This window comes from Prionailurus viverrinus, chromosome F1, assembly GCF_022837055.1.
Source record: "Prionailurus viverrinus isolate Anna chromosome F1, UM_Priviv_1.0, whole genome shotgun sequence".
Classification (NCBI taxonomy): domain Eukaryota; kingdom Metazoa; phylum Chordata; class Mammalia; order Carnivora; family Felidae; genus Prionailurus; species Prionailurus viverrinus.
Genome location: NC_062577.1, coordinates 21,755,409 through 21,777,743, shown reverse-complemented (window position 1 = coordinate 21,777,743; position 22,335 = coordinate 21,755,409). Strand labels below are relative to the sequence as shown.

The 22,335-nt window shown below is 39.8% G+C and overlaps 1 protein-coding gene across 1 annotated transcript in view; it reads right to left on the bottom strand.

The window, feature by feature from the left end:
- The window catches only part of COLGALT2 (collagen beta(1-O)galactosyltransferase 2), a 114,464-nt gene that overhangs the window by 64,748 nt on the left and 27,381 nt on the right, over nt 1-22,335 (bottom strand). The gene's annotated exons all lie outside the window — the stretch shown is intronic.

Below are 22,335 nucleotides of genomic sequence, written 5' to 3'. Positions count from 1 at the left end.
AGGTCATAATTTTATAAATGGAGACCCTCAGCCTTGGGAAGCCAGACCCATGTCCAAGGCTTCTTGTATTATTATTTGTGCACTTGCTTTCAGCTGGTATATGGCTTTTCCTTTTTCCTTTTTTTTTAATTGACTATTTGCTTTTCTAAGAAAATCTTTTGGTTTTTCTTCCAATGTTTTCATTTAATAATCCAATTTACTTTAAAAACTCCCAGTTACAATAGGACACTTATGTGTATTATCTTCATTTATACTCTTTTAATTGTACTTTTATGGGGCATTCTAATGTATTATCTGGCCCTAATCTCTTTAAGATTCTTACATTTTTCTTTAAAAACTATAACACTGTTTTTTTTTACTCCTAATCTTTTATTGCTTATTCCTTATCCTTAATCTTCAATCTCAACTCCAACAGATGTTAAGTTTTTAATATTTCAAACTTACTGATTTTTTTAAACTATCTCTTACAGTTATCTCATTAAGCAAATCTGTTTCTTTTATATTTTGAATGTTGTAATATAATTTTTCAGCCTCATCCTAACTAATTTGAAATCTCAATGCCTAACACGGTGCCAGGCCCATCACAGACTTATGTGATCCTTTTGGGCTAACAAAAAGAAAACCTATATGAGGAAGGGGAATGCAGAGAGTTCAAGTTGGTAACATTTAGAAGCCACTAGAAGCTGGGAAAGCCCATCCAATGATAAGGTGACTACAGGTATAGTGATTGGGTTTCTGTGTTCAATAAAGAGACCCAAAACTCAGGACCAATGAGACCCATGAAGAGAAAACTCTATTCGGACATGATGCGGAGACCTAGCTCCAAACACGGGACCCTGAAGCTCTGTATAGGGAAAGATATTTTCTGCCAAGTTATCTCTCTGCAGACAAAAATCAATGTTATGACATATCCTGCAGGCTCAGTAAATTCTCCACCTTGCCAACAAAGGCCTGCCAGCCTGGAGGTGAAGACCTATGAGCTCCATGCTGCTTATCTGTCTTCAAACATCAGCACACTGGCTTTCTTTAAACAGAGGCGACAGTGTAGACTGGAGAAGCTTGCAGTTGTGTCTTAAATGAGAAATACCTGCTGTGAGAAAGGGAAGGATGGGGTGGACACACAGCAGGTGTTGGAGATACTGAAGAAAGAAAATACTGTGCAGGCTGAAGATGATGACTATTAGAAATAGGGTCAATATTTAACCAGAAGCCACTGCCTCTCAGACAATCAAAATATTAACTACTCAAGCTTTTTATATTCTTGAACTTTATCCTATTGAAAGAATTTCAACAGTACAGTGCCTGAGTCAAGAAGGGGGCTAGCCATATTAAGTGAGATAATGAATGGAAGAGCAAATACATCAACAAATGAGTTCATGGCATGGGACGATGGCAGGTGACAGAAATATCTCCATAGAGCAAGAGGCTTGGAATCTGACCCCAGACAAGGTAGTATGAAATTTCAAGCAAATACATTTACAACTCAAAATTATTTTCTGTATGATAAAACAAACGTTTGCTTAACAGAGGTGCTATGAAAATAAATGTAAGATAAAAATGTTCATTGGAGGGACCCCTGGGTGGCTCAGTCAGTTAAGTGTCCAACTTCGGCTCAGGTCATGATCTCACGGTTTGTGGGTTCGAGGCCCACGTCAGGCTCTGTGCTAACAGCTTGGAGCCTGGAACTTGCTTTGGATTCTGTGTCTCCTGCTCTCTCTGCTCATCCCCCCGTGCTCGTTCTCTCTCTCTCTCAAAAATAAATATTAAAAAAAACATTGAATTAAAAAATTAAAAAAATTAAATGTTCATTGGAAAGCATTATATAAAGGTAAAAAAGTATATATTTATTACTGTAAATTATATAAGAGTGAATAAAACATATATTCAAAAGAATAGTAAATGCACCCATGTACACCCGACCTTGTGAAAGAAACAGAACATTATCAATATCTTTGAAGTCCCCGAGGTGCCTTCCCTAGTTATTTTTCCTCCCTCTCAGCCAGTAAACTCTAGTCTACATTTTTGGTTATTAATTATTTTGCTTTTCTTTGCAGTTTCACCACAAATGCATGCAATCCTAAATAAAGAACAGTTTGGACTGGTTTTGAACTTTATAGAGTCATGCAATATGTGTTGTTTATGGTCTTCACACTGACTTTAAAATTCAGACATGTTGATGTTTTATATCTGGAGTTATTTCATTGTCAATGCTGTAATTTAGTGATCTATTTGACGGTCCATGCACATTTAGGGTGTTTCTAGATTTATGATATTAGAATAATATTGCTATGGCCTTTATTGTATGTATCCTCTGATGGACAGAACCACAGTGTACTTAGGACCAGAATTCCCGGGCCAGAGGTCTGAGAATGGTCAAATTTACCAGTGAATGCCAAGTTGTTTTCAAAGGAGTTGCACTGATCATCAGCAGTGAGTTCTTATACATTCCCAGCAATACCTAATATTGTTAGGCCTCAAAATTTTGGCCAACCTGGCTGGCAGGAAATGATATTTTACTGTGGTATTACCTTTATTACTGATCAGGTAGTGCAGTGTTTCACATATTTATAGTCATTTGTGCTTTCTTTTTTGTGAATACTCGCTCATGTTTTTTTGCCCATTTTTCTATTTGGGTTCTTCAATTTTTCTTATTAACTCCTAAGTATTCTTTGTTTATTCTCAATACTATTCCTCTGTCAGCCGTAAAACAATTTCCTACTGTTTTTATGGTCTCTTTTGATTCAAATGACTGCCTCTGCCATTTATCTTTTGCTTTAGAAATGGCTTGACTATTCTTGGTCCTTTGCTCTTTCAAATAAATCTTATAATTGGCTTGTCAAGGTTCATGAAAAATCATCTTGGGACTTTGATTAGACTTACATTAAATATGGGGCACCTTACTCTTGATTTTGGCTCAGGTCATGGTCCTAGGGTTGTGGGATTAAGTCCTGTGTTGGGCTCTGTGCTGAGCATGGATCCTGCTTGAGATTCTCTTTCTCTCTCCCTCTGCCCCTCTCCCCTGCTCACATACTAAAAAAAGGGGGCGCCTGGGTGGCTCACTTGGTTGAGCGCCCAACTTCAGCTCAGGTCATAATCTCACAGTTTGTGAGTTCAAGCCCTGCATCAGGCTCTGTGCTGACAGCTCAGAGCCTGGAGCCTGCTTCAGATTCTGTCTCTGTCTCTCTCTCTCTCTCTGCCCCTCTCCCACTCATGCTCTCTCTCTCTCAAAAGTAAATAAACATAAATTTTTTTTAAAAAAAGAATTTCATTAAATCTATAGATCAACTGGAAGAGAATTACTAACTTTATTGAGTTCTTTTTCTTCGTGAGTCATACTGTCATTTTTCTCTTAAGCATTTAATATTTTACCTAATTTCTCAAATTTTTAGTACAAAATTGTTTTTAGTCTTAATACTCTTTTATGTTCTTAATATTAGTTGCATCACCATTTATATATTCTCTTTTTCATTTCTTATACTTTTTGTATGATCAGTCCTACCGGATTTTGTTGAATTTCTTAATCTCTTTGGAGATTCATATATTGGATTTATTTATCCTCTTTATTGTATCTTCAGTTACAATTTGATTAATTTCTGTCTCTACATGTATTACTTTCTTCCTTCATCTCTCATTGGCTTTATCTTGTTTTGCTTTGTTTTTCCGTAGTGTTTTAAATTCACTAATTACCTTATTTAGTAGTGTTCAATCCTCAATGTTTTCTAAATTTCCATTATTATTTCTTCTTTGTCCCATAGGTTATTTATAATTGTGATTTTTATTTTCAAAATGTATGTCAAGTTTTGAATTATCTTTTTGTTGTTGCTATCTGTCTCGTGCTATAATCTGAAAATGTAATTTTTAATGATACCAATTCTTTCAAATTTTTTGAAGCATACTGTTTAGCATAAATGTATGTAATTTTTGTCAATAGTCCATGTGTGTCTGAGAAAGAATATGTGTTCTGCAGCTGTGGTAGGTTTGTTTTTTATTTCCAATTTTGCTCTCTTGACTTATTTTAGATTGAAATATTTTCCACTCATTTCATTACTTTCCCTTCCAATAGTCGGTGGTTATATAGTTAGAAATTATAGCATAGGTATCTAACTTAACAAACTTTAAATTTAATAAACATTTTTACTCTCTGCAAACTGGTACTAAGGCCTCAGAATGATTTAACTCCAAGTCATTTCACATACCAACCTAAATGTAACTGTCACATCATATTTAAGGTCTCTCTTGAATTTCAATGCTTTAAATTAGGCATTACCATTATCATTTTATAAAGTTAATAATTTGTTAAAATTCACCCCCATGTTTAACATCATCCTTGCTTACCATTGCTTTCTGTATCTTTAGTCTTCTTTCTGGTATTATTTTCTTTCTTCTTGAGTTACATGCATTTAGATGCCTCTTTAGTAAACGGATGCTGAGAGTAAACTCTCTTAATTTTTGTTTGTCTGAAAATGTTTCCATTGACGCTTCTTGTTCAAAGGAAGTTTTGACAGGTACAGAATCCTAGGATGGCAGTTTTATTTTAGCACCTTAAAAATGTTATTCTGGCTTTGATTTTTGCTCTTGAAAAGTCAGCTGTAGTGTGCTGTTCTTTTTCAGTGCTCTATCTTTTTACTCTGCAGTTTTTAAGGTCTTATCTTTTTTTTTTTTTAAATATATTTTGCAGTTTAACTATGGCATGTCAAGTTGTGCATTTCTTTTTATTTATCTTGCTTGGGATTCACTGGAATCTGAATCTGAAGATTGGTGTCTTTTACAGATTGTGGAAAATTCTCAGCCATTTTCTGTCCAAATATTGCCTCTCCCCCATTCTCTTTAAAATCTACTTCTGGAATTCCAACAAGCATATATTAAATCTTCTCATCCTTTCCACCATATGTCAAAGTCTCTCTTACATACTTTCCATCTCTCTGACTTTCTATATTGATTCAGGATAATTCTTCAAGTCTACTTTCCAGTTTATTAACTCACTCTTGTACTGTACTTAACTCTGTATTTCTAACTTAAAGTGTCATATTTTTTTATTTCTAGAAATGACTAACGCATCCTTATTTTATATTTTATTTTTATACATACAAAGAATCACATTTTTCCAAAGCACCCTCATTACAGGTCAATCCAATGCATATATTTTTAAAATCATTATTGAACTTGGCATATGAGTCCTTTGTTATTAGGAAAGTCAGCTGGAATCACATAGAAATATTCTGTCTCATTTATAAAACGCCATGAAATGCCCTGCTCCAGGGATTTCTTACCCCTGAATCTCAGAGTCATTATAATCTGTTTAGGTCAAGTCAGAAGTCCAAACCCTTAGTTATAGTCAAGAATATCCTTGGGGCGCCTGGGTGGCTCAGTCGGTTGAGCGTCCAACTTCGGCTCAGGTCATGATCTCACGGTCTGTGAGTTCGAGTCCCGCATCCGGCTCTGTGCTGACAGCCTGTTTCAGATTCTACGTCTCCCTCTCTCTCTGCCCCTCCCCCGCTCATGCTCTGTCTCTCTCTGTCAAAAATAAATAAACATTAAAAAAATTAAATAAAAAAAAAAGAATACCCTACAGGTGTGCAGCTTTGGGCTTTATGGTTCTCTGGCACAAAACCTCATTTCTCTATAAGGTTCTTCCAATTAGAGATTTGGAATGATGAAGTTTACGCCCTCTAGCTGTGCTACTCCATGCTCCTTTTTTCTCCTCCATCCTCTGTTTTGAAGACTATGATTTTCCCAGAGCAAACACTCGTCTACCAGGAGTTTGGGATGGGAGCCCAGTGCTCACTGTGTGCCCGTCTGGGGCTCCACAGGCGGCGCCCCGAGCACCAGCAGTGTCTGCGAGCCTGAGCCCGACAGCAAACAGCGGCCACTTGGCCTGCTGTGGACAGCTGTCAGGTGAGTGCCGCTGCAGGCTGCGAGTAGAAACCTGGGTTGGACTCCAGGCCTGTAAATAAACTCATGGCCATCTGCAGTCCCTCTCATGACTCAGCTGTTCTTTATGAAAGGAGTCACTGTGTGAATTCGGGCTGGGAGATCTTCTGAAAGAAGAAACAGCAGGGGAAAGCTGTGTCGATTATGAAGTCACTGAAACCTAGGTGCAAAAGCGGCTGTTCTAGGTCATTGCTGCTTTGTAGTGGCAGGAAGAGAATTTTCCACTTAAAGAACAATCATCGTGGGGCGCCTGGGTGGCTCAGTCGGTTAAGCGGCCTACTTCAGCTCAGGTCACGATCTCGCGGTCCGTGAGTTCGAGCCCCGCGTCGGGCTCTGGGCTGACGGCTCAGAGCCTGGAGCTTGCTTCTGATTCTGTGTCTCCCTCTCTCTCTGACCCTCCCCCGTTCATGCTCTGTCTCTCCCTGTCTCAAAAATAAATAAAACATTAACAAAAAAATTTAAAAAAAAAAAAAAAAAAGAACAATCATCGTGAGAGAGTTAATCTTTGTGTACATAATGCAAACACCACAAAAACAAAACAAGACTAAATCTCCTTATTGGGATGTCAGAGAAGAGCAGTAGTATTTTAGAACACCCTTACTAAATACCGAGTTTGGTATAGTAGACAAAGGACTTCGGTATGAATTCTTGTTCCACACTTTCTATATTTTGGGCCATGTGCAACCTTCTCACTGCTAGGGAGCTCCAGCTCCCTCTTCTGAAAAACTGGCATAAATATTAACTGTGTCTTTGGGAGAATCAAAGACGACACATAAAAAGGAATGATATAAATTGCTAGTTACCTGCTATCCACTCTCCAGCCTCCTTCTTTCCTAGTAATAAGAACTGTGATTGTATCTGGGCACATCACCACTCAGATAAAAAGAGACACTCCCCAAAATCACGCACTTATGTGTATATAAGTTTGGGCTAATGGTATATAAGAAATGTTGCACATGATTTCCAGGAAGTGATCTTAAAGGAAGGGAAGTGGGTTGCCTTTCTTCCTTCTTTAGTCCATCTTGCTGCCTAGAACTTGGAGGAGATGGCAAGCAGCCATTGAGAATTAGGAAGACAAATGACACATTTATATTTGATTCAAATCAAAGTGGAGATTCCCAGTGGAGAGTTGGAAGAAGCCTGGGTTCCTAATGACACCACAGAACCACCATACTGGTCCAGAGCTCTTTATCTCCAAATTCCTTTAGGAAGAAGAATAATTTTCTTTCTTTCTTTCTTTCTTTCTTTCTTTCTTTCTTTCTTTCTTTTTTTGTTTTTACTATGAAATTTATTGTCAAATTGGTTTCCATACAACACCCAGTGCTCATCCCAACAGGTGCCCTCCTCAATGCCCATCACCCACCCTCCCCTCCCTCCCACCCCCCACCAACCCTCAGTTTGTTCTCAGTTTTTAAGAGTCTCTTATGTTTTGGCTCCTTCCCTCTCTAACCTTTTTTTTTCCTTCCCCTCCCCCATGGTCTTCTGTTAAGTTTCTCAGGATCCACATAAGAGTGAAACCATATGGTATCTGTCTTTCTCTGTAGGACTTATTTCACTTAACATCACACTCTCCAGTTTCATCCACACTGCTACAAAAGGCCATATTTCATTCTTTCTCATTGCCACATAGTATTCCATTGTGTATATAAACCACAATTTCTTTATCCATTCATCAGTTGATGGACATTTAGGCTCTTTCCATAATTTGGCTATTGTTGAAAGTGCTGCTATTAACATTGGGGTACAAGTGCCCCTATGCATCACACTCCTGTATCCCTTGGGTAAATTCCTAGCAGTGCTATTGCTGGGTCATAGGGTAGATCTATTTTTCATTTTTTGAGGAACCTCCACACTGTTTTCCAGAGTGGCAGCACCAGTTTGCATTCCCACCAACAGAGCAAGAGGGTTCCCGTTTCCCTACATCCTTGCCAGCATCTATAGTCTCCTGGTTTGTTCATTTCAGCCACTCTGACTGGCGTGAGGTGGTATCTGAGTGTGGTTTTGATTTGTGTTTCCCTGATGAGGAGCGATGTTGAGCATCTTTTCATGTGCCTGTTGGTCATCTGGATGTCTTCTTTAGAGAAGTGTCTATTCATGTTTTCTGCCCATTTCTTCACTGGATTATTTGTTTTTCAGGTGTGGAGTTTGGTGAGCTCTTTATAGATTTTGGATACTAGCCCTTTGTCCGATATGTCATTTGCAAATATCTTTTCCCATTCCATCGGTTGCCTTTTAGTTTTGTTGATTATTTCCCTTGCAGTGCAGAAGCTTTTTATCTTCAAGAGATCCCAATAGTTCATTTTTGCTTTTAATTCCCTTGCCTTTGGGGATGAGTCAAGTAAGAAATTGCTGTGGCTGAGGTCAGAGAGGTTTTTTTCCTGCTTTCTCCTCTAGAGTTTTGATGGGTCCCTGTCTCACATTTAGGTCCTTTATCCATTTTGAGTTTATTTTTGTGAATGGTGTGAGAAAGTGGTCTAGTTTCAACCTTCTGCATGTTGTTGTCCAGTTCTCCCAGCACCATTTGTTAAAGAGACTGTCTTTTTTTCCATTGGATATTCTTTCCTGCTTTGTTGAAGATTAGTTGGCCATACTTTTGTGGGTCTAGTTCTGGGGTTTCTATTCTATGCCATTGGTCTACGTGTCTGTTTTTGTGCCAATAGCATGCTGTCTTGATGATTACAGCTTTGTAGTAGAGGCTAAAGTCTGGGATTGTGATGCCTCCTGCTTTGGTCTTCTTCTTCAAAATTACTTTGGCTATTCGGGGCCTTTTGTGGTTCCATATGAATTTTAGGATTGCTTGTTCTAGCTTCAAGAAGAATGCTGATGATGGGGCGCCTGGGTGGCGCAGTCGGTTAAGCGTCCGACTTCAGCCAGGTCACGATCTCGCGGTCCGTGAGTTCGAGCCCCGCGTCAGGCTCTGGGCTGATGGCTCGGAGCCTGGAGCCTGTTTCCGATTCTTGTCTCCCTCTCTCTCTGCCCCTCCCCCGTTCATGCTCTATCTCTCTCTGTCCCAAAAATAAATAAAAAACGTTGGAAAAAAAAAAAAAAGAAGAATGCTGATGCAATTTTGATTGGGATTGTATTGAATGTGTAGATAGCTTTGGGAAGTATTGACATTTTAACAATATTTATTCTTCCAATCCATGAGCATGGAATGTTTTTCCATTTCTTTATATCTTCTTCAATTTCCTTCATAAGCTTTCTTCATACAGATCTTTTACATCTTTGGTTAAGTTTATTCCTAGGTATTTTATGCTTCTTGGTGCAATTGTGAATGGGATCAGTTTCTTTATTTGTCTTTCTGTTGCTTCATTATTAGTGTATAAGAATGCAACTGATTTCTGTACATTGATTTTGTATCCTGCAACTTTGCGGAATTCATGTATCAGTTCTAGCAGACTTTGGGTGGAGTCTATCAGGTTTTCCACGTGTAATATCATGTCATCTACAAAAAGTGAAAGCTTGACTTCATCTTTGCCAATTTTGATGCCTTTGATTTCCTTTTGTTGTCTGATTGCTGATGCTAGCGCTTCCAATACTACGTTAAACAGCAGCGGTGAGAGTGGACATTTCTGTCGTGTTCCTGATCTCAGGGGAAAGCTCTCAGTTTTTCCCCATTGAGGATGATATTAGCTGTGGGATTTTCATAAATGGCTTTTAAGATTTTTAAGTATGTTCTTTCTATCCCGACTTTCTTGAGCGTTTTTATTAAGAAAGGATGCTGAATTTTGTCAAATGCTTTTTCTGCATCGATTGACAGGTTCATATGGTTCTTATCTTTTCTTTTGTTAATGTGATGTATCACACTGATTGATTTGAGAATGTTGAACCAGCCCTGCAGCCCAGGAATGAATCTCACTTGATCATGGTGAATAATTCTTTTTATATGCTGTTGAATTCGATTTGCTAGTATCTTATTGAGAATTTTTGCATCCATATTCATCAGGGATATTGGCCTGTAGTTCTTTTTTGCTGGGTCTCTATCTGGTTTGGGAATCAAAGTAATGCTGGCTTCATAGAATGAGTCCGGAAGTTTTCCTTCCCTCTTTATTTTTTGGAACAGCTTGAGAAGGATAGGTATTATCTCTGTTTTAAATGTCTAGTAGAATTCCCCTGGGAAGCCATCTGGTCCTGGACTCTTATTTGTTGGGAGATTTTGATAACTGATTCAATTTCTTCGCTGGTTATGGGTCTGTTCAAGTTTTCTGTTTCTTCCTGTTTGAGTTTTGGAAGTGTGTGGGTGCTTAGGAATTTGTCCATTTCTTCCAGGTTGTCCAGTTTGTTGGCATATAGTTTTTCATAGTATTCCCTGAAAATTGCTTATATTTCTGAGGGATTGGTTATAATAATTCCATTTTCATTCATGATTTTATCTATTTGGGTCATCTCCCTTTTCTTTTTGAGAAGCCTGGCTAGAGGTTTATCAATTTTGCTTATTTTTTCAAAAAAAAACCAACTCTTGGTTTCATTGATCTACTCTACAGTTTTTTTAGATTCTATATTGTTTATTTCTGCTCTGATCTTTATTATTTCTCTTCTTCTGCTGGGTTTGGGGTGTCTTTGATGTTCTGTTTCTATTTCCTTTAGGTGTGCTGTTAGATTTTGTATTTGGGATTTTGCTTATTTCTTGTGATAGGCCTGGATTGCAATGTATTTTCCTCTCAGGACTGCCTTCACTGCATCCCAAAGCATTTGGATCGTTGTATTTTCAATTTCATTTGTTTCCATATATTTTTAAATTTCTTCTCTAATTGCCTGGTTGACCCATTCATTCTTTAGTAGAGTGTTCTTTAACCTCCATGCTTTTGGAGGTTTTCCAGACTTTTTCCTGTGGTTGATTTCAAGCTTCATAGCATTGTGGTCTCAAAGTATGCATGGTATGATCTCAATTCTTGTATACTTATGAAGGGCTGTTTTGTGACCCAGTATGTGATCTATCTTGGAGAATGTTCCACGTGCACTCGAGAAGAAAGTATATTCTGTTGCTTTGGGATGCAGAGGTCTAAATATATCTGTCAAGTCCATCTGATCCAATGTATCATTCAGGGCCCTTGTTTCTTTATTGATCCTGTGTCTAGATGATCTATCCATTGTTGTAAGTGGAGTATTAAAGTCCCCTGCAATTACCACATTCTTATCAATAACGTTGCTTATGTTTGTGATTAATTGTTTTATATATTTGGGGGCTCCCATATTCAGCACATAGACATTTATAATTGTTAGCTCTTCCTGATAAATAGACCCTATAATTATTATATAATACCCTTCTTCATCTCTTGTTACAGCCTTTAATTTAAAGTCTAGTTTGTCTGATATAAGTATGGCTACTCCAACTTTCTTTTGACTTCTAATAGCATGATAGATAGTTCTCCATCCCCTCACTCTCAATCTGAAGGTGTCCTCAGGTCTAAAATGAGTCTCTTGTAGACAGCAAATAGATGGGTCTTGTTTTTTTTATCCATTCTGATACTCTACGTCTTTGGTTGGAGCATTTAGTCCATTTACATTCAGTGTTATTATAGAAAGATATGGGTTTAGAGTCATTGTGATGTCAGTAGGTTTCATGCTTGTAGTGATGTCTCTGGTACTTTGTGGTCCTTGCAACATTTCACTCACAGAATCCCCCTTAGGATCTCTTGTAGGTCTGGTTTAGTGGTGATGAATTCCTTCAGTTTTTGTTTGTTTGGGAAGACCTTTATCTCTCCTTCTATTCTGAATGACAGACCTGCTGGATAAAGGATTCTTGGCTGCATATTTTTTCTGTTCATCACATTGAAGATTTCCTGTCATTTCTTTCTGGCCTGACAAGTTTCAGTAGATAGATCTGCCACTAGTCTTATCAGTCTCCCTTTATATGTTACAGCATGTTTATCCCTACCTGCTTTCAGAATTTTCTCTTTATCCTTGTATTTTGCCAGTTTCACTATGATATGTTGTACAGAAGATTGATTCAAGTTATGTCTGAAGGGAGTTCTCTGTGCCTTTTGGATTTCAATGCCTTTTTCCTTCCCCACATCAGGGAAGTTCTCAGTTATGATTTGTTCAAGTATACCTTCAGCCCCTTTCTCTCTCTCTTCCTCTTCTGGAATTCCTATTGTACGGATATTGTTCCATTTGATTGCATCACTTAGTTCTCTAATTCTCCCCTCATAGTCCTGGATTTTTTTATCTCTCTTTTTCTCAGCTTCCTCTTTTTCCATAATTTTATCTTCCAATTCACCTATTCTCTCCTCTGCCTCTTCAATCTGTGCTATGGCTGCCTCCATTTTATTTTGCATCTCATTTATAGCATTTTTTAGTTCGACTATTTCTTAGCCCCTTGATCTCTGCTGTCCTCTATACTTTTTTCAAGCCCAACAATTAATTTTATGACTATTATTCTAAATTCTTGTTCCATTATATTGCTTAAATCATTTGTGATCAATTCATTACTTGTTGCTACTTCCTGGAGTTTCTTTTGAGGAGAATTCTTCCGTTTCATCATTTTGGGTAGTCCCCGGGGTGGTGCAGAACTGCAGGGCACTTCCCCTGTGCTCTCTGGAGTAACTGTGTTGGTGGGTGGGGCCACAGTCAGACCTGATGTCTGTCCCCAGCCCACCGCTGGGGCCACAGTCAGACTGGTGTGTACCTTATGTTTCCCTCTCCCAGGGGCAGGCCTCATTGTGGAGTGGTGTGGCCCCTGTCCGGGCTACTTGCACCCTGCCAGGCTTGTGGTGCTGCTTTGATGGGATCTGGCGTATTAGCCGGGGTGGATCCGCAAGGTGCACAGGGGCGGGAGGGGCAAGCTCAGCTCGCTTTGCCATAGGTGGTCCCCTATAGGAGGGCCCTGCAGCACCAGGAGGGAAGCAGGCAGACCCATCAGAGGGTTGGATCCAGAGAAGCACAGAGTTGGGTGTTTGTGTGGTGCAAGCAAGTTCAGTGACAGAAACTGGTTCCCTTTGGGGTTTTGGCTGGGAGATGGGAGAGGGAGATGTCGCTGGCCAGCGCCTTTGCTCCCCGCCAAGGTGAGCTCTGTCCTCTGGGGCTCAACAACTCTCCCTCCCGTTGTCCTCTAGCCCTCGTGCTCTCTGAGCAGAGCTGTCAACTTATAACATTCCAGATGTTAAGTCCCACTGGCTGTCAGAACTCACGCAGTCCGGCCCCTCCGCTTTTGCAAGTCAGACCAGGGGGCTCTGCCTTGCAGGGCGGGCTGCCCCTCCACCACCCCGGCTCCCTCCCACCAGCCCATGGAGTGCACACCGCCTCTCCACCCTTCCTACCCTCTTCTGTGGCCTCTTGTCTGCACTTGGCTTCAGAGAGTCCGTTCTGCTAGTCTTCTGGCAGTTTTCTGGGTTATTTAGGCAGGTGTGGGTGGAATCTAAGGGATCAGCAGGATGCGGTGAGCCCAGCATCTTCCTACGCCGCCATCTTCCAAGAAGAATTTTCTTGTGTATTTAAGGCAGTTATTATTTTGAAGTGTGTGTATATGTGTGTGTGTGTTTTAATCACACTTAACCAAGCTTAACCCTGATGCAAAGAACCAAGCTTCATATCTACCAAAATTAAAATTTCACATTTTTTTGACCAAGCAATCTCACCTCTAAAAATATAAGCAACAAATGTGCTGGGACATGTGCATAAAGAAATAATCAAAAATATCTATTGCATGATTGTTTGTGATATCCAAAGACTGGAAACAAATTAAATGTTCAACAGCAGGTGACTGGTTAAGTAAGTGATTTGTATTCAAGCATGTATGATTATGCAGCTGTTAGCCTGAGAGATCTATATGGAATAATCTCCAAATAGAATGAATTCTCCTTTGTGGGGAGAAAGATAATATACCGTGTTTCCAAAGATAGCCACGACAATATTTCCCATCTCTTGATGTCACATCCCTTCCATCAAGAGGTGGGGACTGGTTTCCTCCTCTTGAATCTGGACAGCAAAAGTGACACTGTGATTTCCAAGGCTAAGTAGGAAAGGTGAGACAGCTTTTTCCTCACCGACCAAAACACTTAAGCCCAGAGTCCAAAGTCACCATGTAAAAGGCTCCCATGCTGCCAGGAAGCCATACCACATGGATAGGCCATGTAGAGGTGCTGTGCAGACCAGACTGTCTTCAATCCGCCCTGACGAGGGACCAGGCATGGGACTCAATGAGCCTTCAGATGATTACAGCCCCCTAGCATTCGAGTTTTTTGAGCTAAGGATCCAGATATCATGGAGCAGAGGAGTCATCCCTGTGCCCTTTATGAATAGCAAAGTCATGGAATTGACGAGTACAGTAGAATGGTTGTCTTTTTATGTCTTTAAGTTTGGGGTGGTTTGTTGTACAAAAACAGCACAGTTTTTTATATGTATAAAAATTTTCAGGAAGACCGTTAATGGCATATAATAAAGTCATTAGCCTCAGGTCTTCCTGGAGATGAGACAGGAGATCTAGAGTGGGGAAAAGACTTAGTTTTCACTCTATGCTTTTCCATACCATTTCAATTTTTCCTTTACATATACATGTGTTATTGAATTTCTCAAATATATACGAAAAAAGGACTTTTGTTTGTTATGAAGACGTGTGAGACCAGAAACAAGCAGGTCTGTCAGCTCCCACTAGCAACATGATTCTAAAACCCTAAATTCCATTGAGCACATGTGCTAAAAAGTCCAGAGATGGTGAAGATAATACTCCAGGCTTTCCAACTTTTAAAATCAGATGACATGTTACGGACTTTAGCAACTATAGTATTTCAACACGACGCACACATTTATCACTATTTTCTTTTCCACAATAAATTAGTAATTAGAAAAAAATTAGCACCACCTATCCCAGTGTCTAGGATCTAAAACAACATTATTTTAATCATAGATTGGGGTGCATATAGAATACAACTTTCACTTCATATCTTCAAAACAGCAAGCTAGCCACAGCCCTAAACCTCTCCAGTCATGCCAAGGGAAGCATTGGCATTCAGAAGAGAATCTCATATCTGGCGAAGCTTGTCAGTCACTCTTCCCCAATTATTACAGGAATGCATGTATCTTGGAATTTGTACAAGTGTCCTGAAATCTGGTAATGACAGAAAAAAGAAAATCCTTACCTATCCACTTGATAAACTGTGAAATTAATGGAGAAAGCAGGGTGCAACCAGTAACTTGGAGAATTTATTCCAAACAATACCAGGAAATATGAATAGAAATCATAAAGCGGAGCAATTTAAGTTCCTAACCGATGGATGGATGGAGCAGAGTTGTAGCAAAAAAGCTCAGCAGGTACCCATTTGCCTTCGGCTCCCTGTTAACCAGGACAGACCAATAATACAATGCAGAACAGCACAGAGTGGGGGGCTCTAGAAATATTTGTAAATGAATGCATGAATGAATGAATGAATGAACAGCAAGGAAGCCACAAACTTCTCCAGGCTTTCTTAGCCTCTGGACATAAACCCATCAGTAAGTGTCAAGTGTCCAAATCGCCCTACTTTATCCTTTACCTTCTCAGGTGGGACCTCCAGTTTCTGCTGAGGTCCCCCTCACCTCATGTGAGTTGCTTGTCTTACTCTCTCTGAGCTGGTTAGTCACTCCCCCAGCCATGACACTTCTTTGTTGGTGGTAGGATGACCGCAAGTGGGGATATTCCTGGTTAGTGGGCTCCAAAGTGGGCTCCAAAGCCGTCTGCTGCAGTGTCTTAGAGAATATGGTCTCTGAGGCCCAGACAGGTGTCTGGGATCTGGGCTGCCTACCGATTTGAAAAAAGATCACGTGGCTGTACTCAGAATTTCCACCCCGCTGCCCTTCCTGCCTGGAAAAAGTTTGATAACTTTTTTCCTAGAAGATTTCTCAGCATCCTGCACATCCTACCCCCTATGGCTCGCCACCTCCACTCCACCCAGCCCCTGCATGCCATGCAGATCTGGTCCCTGGGTGCTGATATAACTTGAATTATTTCCCACGAGACTCCTCAGCCCTGGTGCAAAATCGTCAGACCTCTGTTCCATCAGGCCTGTTGTCATGGACTGAATGTTTGCCTCCCCTCACCCCCAAATTCCTATGCTGACATTCTAACTTCCAATGGGATAGTATTAAGAGATAGGGTCCTCAGGAGATAATCAGGTATAAGGTTGGAGCCTTTTATATGGGATTAGTGACCTTATAAGAAAAGACATAAGAACTTGCTCTTGCTATCTGCTCTCCGTCATCTGAAGGTACAATGAGAAGATGGCCATCTATCCACAAGCCAGGAGGCAGGTCCTCATCAGACACAGGATCTCCTGGAGACTTCATCTTGGACTTCCAAGCTTCCAGAACGGTGAGAACTAAATATTGGTTGTTGAAGCCACCCAATCTGTGGTAATTTGTTATGGCAGCCCAAACTGACTAAGATATTTATCTCCTCAGTTCTCCAGATGAGTCCAGCCATGCCTGAATCCCCAGCAAGTGATAGTAGAAAACCACGGTCCAAGTTCAGCCTCCACTACAACATGTTTCAGGTAAAAACTGCAAGTTTTGGATGGATGAGAAAGTCAGTATAGGAGAAAGTCAAAAGACCCAGGGGTGATTTTGATCCATTACTGCTATCAGAGAAGCTTAGGAAGGGTTTGGGGCATATAAGAAGGCAAAGGCTTTCCCATGCTGTCTGAGGAGTGCTATTGAAAAGAAACCATGCTGGTGACAGTTTCTTTCCCCATCCTGCCATGTTTTCCTACCCTTCTAATATACGGTTAAACAAAATTGGAAACATACTATATGTACAGTTCTGTATCCTCTAGGGGACACTTGTTCATTTTGGTAAATATTTTCTAAAAATATTATTTTATTCCATTTCCATATGTTGAACGTTTGTTTCCAATTTTACATTAAAAAAAATAATGATGTGATGAATTTTTGGCTCATAAATCTGCATTTCTCACTCTTTTCTTAGAATAGAGCTCAAAAAAATAAGTTTATGAAGGCAAAGGACACCAAGACAATTAAGGCTATCCTCCAGAGGGTAAAAATTTATACTACTGAGAAGAGTGTAAGAGGGTCTATGCCTGATTTCACATCCCTACCCTTTGCATGATTATTATTGTTTTAATTTTGCAAATTACTTTTTACACAAGTCGCACTTCAACATTTCAGTCAAAAAGCAGTTAAGGACCACTTGAGGAAGAAAGGTGAGACACGGCTGTTAACATATTCTGGTAAGATCGACAGAGGCAGCATTAAAATGAGCAAGCCAAGTGTATGTGGCTTGGAAGAAAATCCCGGAACCAGATGCAGAGAATAATAGCATGTGTGAACACACAGACCGCCATAGCTCCAAGAAAAAAGTGATTCTCTCATATTTTTATTTCTCTTACATTTACTTCTCCTGTGTTTTCTGTCTTATATTTTTTTCTTATATATTTCTTTTTATATGTTCACAAGAAACAAGCCTTTATGTGTAAGTAACTCTAAAAGAGCTCTTAGAATAAGCATAACATAAAAATTTGAAGTGATAAAAATTATGAAATAGTTTAGCTTGCAGCTTTTTCTTTCTCTGCAATACCTGGAGTTACGGTATATCTTAGATTTGATGAAACACCATATTTTTTAAGGTTTATTTATTTATTTTGAGAGAGAGAGAGAGAGAGAAAGCACAAGCAAGGGAGGGGCAGAGAGAGGGAGAGAGAGAGAATCCCAAGCGGGCTCCGCACTGTCAGAGCAGAGCCTGTGGCGGGACTCAAATCCATGAACCACGAGATTATGACCCGAGCTGAAACCAAGAGTCAGACACTTAAGTGACTGAGCCACCCAGGCACCTGGAAACACCATATTTAAAAATATCAGCATACTCAATAATAATTTTTCAATGATATTTTATACTTGTGACAAATCATGTCTTTTCTTACTAACATGTTGTCCGTCTTTCCTTATATGTTGTTGTTCTTTGAAGAAGAGTTAGAACAGGGGCACGTTTCTTTGGGGTTGGGGCCACTCTGAGATTCAAGACCTCAGTACCATTTGGTGTGGAGTTCTGTGAAACTGGTTTCCAGTGGCCACAGACGCCCGGGTTCCTCAGGCAAAAGCTAGGGTACCCTCCAACAACTAATTTGAAAAGGAGCCCGTCCCGGCTCTTCTTCTTTGATCTTTCCTTTCCTAAAAGTTATTGTCTTTATCTTAAAAAAGTCTCTCACAATTACTAAAGTAGAAATATACGCTCATCTCCATTTTATCCAACAAACGTTCACTACCCACTATTGCCAGGCCTCATGCACAGCACTGGGGACACACTGGGGAATACAGAATGCTTCTTGCTAACAAGGGACTTAAAATCTAATAAGACAACCTATTAATTTCAAAAGGAAAAATACTACTACAAGTGAAGAAATTGGAAACAGGTCAGCCACGTGATCAAAAGTAACACGGCCAGAAGGGAGCAAACAGACATCAGCCTCCAGATGGATAATGAAGACACATGACTATTGCAACTCAAAATGCATGACCAGAAGAAGCAGATCGTAAGGAAACATCAGATAAACCAAATGGGGGGCATTTTGTAAATAACTGGCCTATGTATCTTTTTTTAATTCTTTTTTAACGTTTATCTTTATTTTTGAGACAGAGAGAGGCAGAGCATGAGCGGGGGAGAGGCAGAGAGAGAGGGAGACACAGAATTGGAAGCAGGCTCCAGGCTCTGAGCTGTCAGCACAGAGCCTGACACGGGGCTCGAACTCGTCAACCGTGAGATCAGACCTGAGCTGAAGTGCAATGCTCAACCGACTGAGTCACCCAGGTGCCCCAGCCTATATATTTTTTATATATCAATGACATGGAAGAAAAAGAAAGGGTGAAATTACATATTTAGTCAGATTAAAGGGGGCTAAGAGAATGACCTAATGCAATAAATGATATGAAAGACATTAGTGAAACAATTCATGAAACTGAAATGTAGATTGCAGATTAAAGTATTATTTAATGTTAAATTTCCTGAATTTAGTAACTAAACTGCAGTAATGTAAGAAAATATTCTTGTTCCTAGGAGAAAAGAAAAAATTATTTTGAAGTAAATGAGATATACAATCTCAAATGGTATAAAAAATAATGATAATAATATGTATACACACAGAGAGAGAATGATCAAGCAAATAGAACAAAATGTTGGTATATGAAAGTTCTTTGTAGTATTCTTACAATTTTTCTGTAATGTTTCAAATTATTTCAAAATGAAAAGAAATAGATAATTTACATGAAATCTTCTGTCTACATTTGTAAGATTATAGTATAATTAAAGAGAACTCTCTTCTTGAACTGAGTAAAAAAACCTAATGAGAGCTATAGGCAAGTAAATTTGCAAACCCTGCTGTTAGGAGTTCCAACACATTAATCTCCAGATCTTGAGAAATGAACCTGAATTAAGAAGTCAAGATCAGAGAGGAATTTGTCAGCATTAAACATGATTTGTTAAATGAGAATTAAGAGCACCAAAATTTCCCTCCGTTTCAGCATTTTTGAAATTGGATTTTATTAAGAGATTGACATTTTCATAATCAACATAATTCCCTGCAAATCCTTTTTGGAAATAGGTGAGGTATAAGTAAATTAACCAATGTACGATCCTTATTTTGGTCTTTCTCAGACATATGCATTATATTTGGTCAATGATTCCAGAAGCTTCATAACGCTGGGTTATAAATGGCAACTCTTCAAACTACACCTACTTGCTTTATACTTTGCCCTTCATATTAATCTCTGTTTCTTCCTCTACATGTAAGTCTTTGTTGCTTCTTTTGGATTTTATATGGAGAGTTATAAGTATAACATCTTGGGGATTATATTTATATTGTTGACAAGAGACGAGACACTAGTTTTTTCAAATCACTGAATACCCAGAACACTGATAGTGGCAACCCAAGAAGTCAACAGAGACAGAGTTAAAAACAAAGGATTGGGGCGCCTGGGTGGCTCAGTTGGGTGAGCATCTGACTCTTGATTTCAGCTCAGGTCATGATCTCACGGTTCATGAGTTCTAGACCCACACTGGGCTCGACGCTGACAGTGCAGAGCCTGCTTGGGATTCTCTCTCCCTCTCTCTCTCTGCCCCTCCCCTGCTCATGCTCTCTCTCTCTCTCTCACTCTCACTCTTGCTCTCTCTCTCAAAGTAAATAAATAAACCTAAAAAAATAAAAAATAAAAATAAAAAGGATTTTGGCTTACATTTAAAATTTGTGATTACTACGGTATTTTAAAACATGATTCCTCTCCCTACTTTTCGGACATAATTTCCATTCACTCCACTCTTACTCATGTTCTGTAGTCCATCAGAACAGTGGCTACTGTAAGGACAGAAGGGAAAATTGCAGAGCAATTCTGAGCCTACAGTTGCCAAACGTCCTGCTTTTGACCAACTCCTAGAGGAAAGAACTACAAGGTTGCTCTGGACCTGAGCCAGCCTTTGCTCCAAAAAGTACTAGCCACCTGTCACAGTGGCACCAACAGAACTCCTGGCCAGATTTCAGGCAACTGAAACCTGATCATCAGCTCCCAGGAGATGGATCACAGCCACTGAGCAGAGAGCAGACCGTGCCCTACAGCCAGCAAAAGCAAATACAACAGGCTAGTGGGAAGGAAGTTCTGTTTTTCATTTTTGATGGCACCATGCTGCAGCTCAGTGAAGGGCTGTGCGTTGGGAGAAGGCCATCACTCGACATATAATTACCTGTGAAAGCAACCTATCGCGGAAGCTACTGGAGATCCAGGAGGTGTTTGCAGCCTTTTCAAGAAACAATTCGATACCCTGCCAGGACAGTAACATTCATGTTTCATCTCCCTCCTTAGTGCACGTCCCGACCTCAAGTTGAACACACAAGACAGTGTGAACACTTCTGAGTGAATGTTAGCTATGCAAGTGCCGACCACATGGTTTGTTTTGGGAGCTTGTTTAATGAGAGCAGAAATCTGGACCGGCAAAGTTTTCAGTTCTGTACCCCTTCTCCAACATGGCTCTCTGACGATTTAACTGGCAAAGAGAAATTATCCAGAAAGAGACAGCGGACGGACAACCATTCTGCTACTCACAATCTCCTGTATCTTTCCAGCTCATTCTAGAGTGATCCCGTCTCCAGTAACTTTCAAAGCTGCTGAAGACCTTTTTCCTCTTTGTTGCTACTATGTGCTACACAGAAACCCAAGCAGCCTCCATCTTGCCTACCAGGTGCCAGCCAGTATGTGCAAAACCAGTTTGTTCCAATCAGCTGCCACAGTATATACCTGACATAGTGTCAGGGACCAAGGCGTCACAATCTTAAACTTCCCTTTTGCCCTCAATGTAATCGTGTAGTTACGATCATTATGCAGGGCTTTATGCCATCTGTTTTGTCTCACGTTTAGAGTGTGTAAACCCTGTGTGTAAAATCTCTATGGGACGCACAAGTGGGCAGCAGTCCAATCTATTGGTTAATATATTCCCAAACTGTTACATACCCCATAATAAATGTGACCCACATGGTTTGGCAGAAAGTGCAAATCACACAAGTTCTCCTTGCTTACTCTGGCTTTTATTATAACAATGCTTTATTATAATTCAGAATACCGTTATCTCCAAGAAGAATATAAGAAACAAGACAGTAAAGAGCAGAGCAAGAACAATTTCTCCTTGTCCTTCCTCATGCCTGTTGAGATGCGCTTCTCATACCCCTCTTCCCCAAAAAGACGAAACAAAAATAGAATAGTAAAGAAAAGAAACGATGGAAATTTCCCAGAATCTCTGCTTAGGCCACCCCATCAGGTGTCCTAAGCAGAGATCCTATAGCATTTCTGCTATCTCCTTCTTTAGGATTGTGAGTGTAAAATGATTGTTTGTTTGTTTGTTTATAAAGTTTTACTTCTTTTTGAGAGAGAGAAAGATTGCAAGTGCGGGAGCAGAAGAGAGAGAGAGACAGAGACAGAGAGAGACAGAGACAGAGACAGAGACAGAGAGAGAATCCCAACCCGGCTCCACACTCCCAGTGCAGAGCCCCAAGCAGAGCTTGATCTCGTGAACCGTGAGATCATGACCTGAACGGAAATCAAGAGTCGGATGCTCTTGACTGAGCCACCCAGGCGCCCACAACTGATTTTTTAAATCCACTATCCTTACAAGAATTTTTGTGCAAATGTCTTTATAAATGTTTAAAAACACTGTAAATTTTTATGTGTGCATACAAACATAGAACAGAAACGTCTTCATCAGAGATGCTGGCAGTCACTAAATCTGAATGCAAACTGTGTGTGTGGTATCCTGAAGCATCTAGGATTTACTGGAGGAGACAACTGTTTTCCACCAAACCAGATGAAAACACAACGATGGGTCACATTTCAAAATCCTTTTTCTTAAGAGGGAAAAAAAAGACTGAATTTAGTTTTCATAATGAATGTGGTCCATTCTTTGAAACAACAAATCAGTTTGTTTTTATTGAACTTAGTATC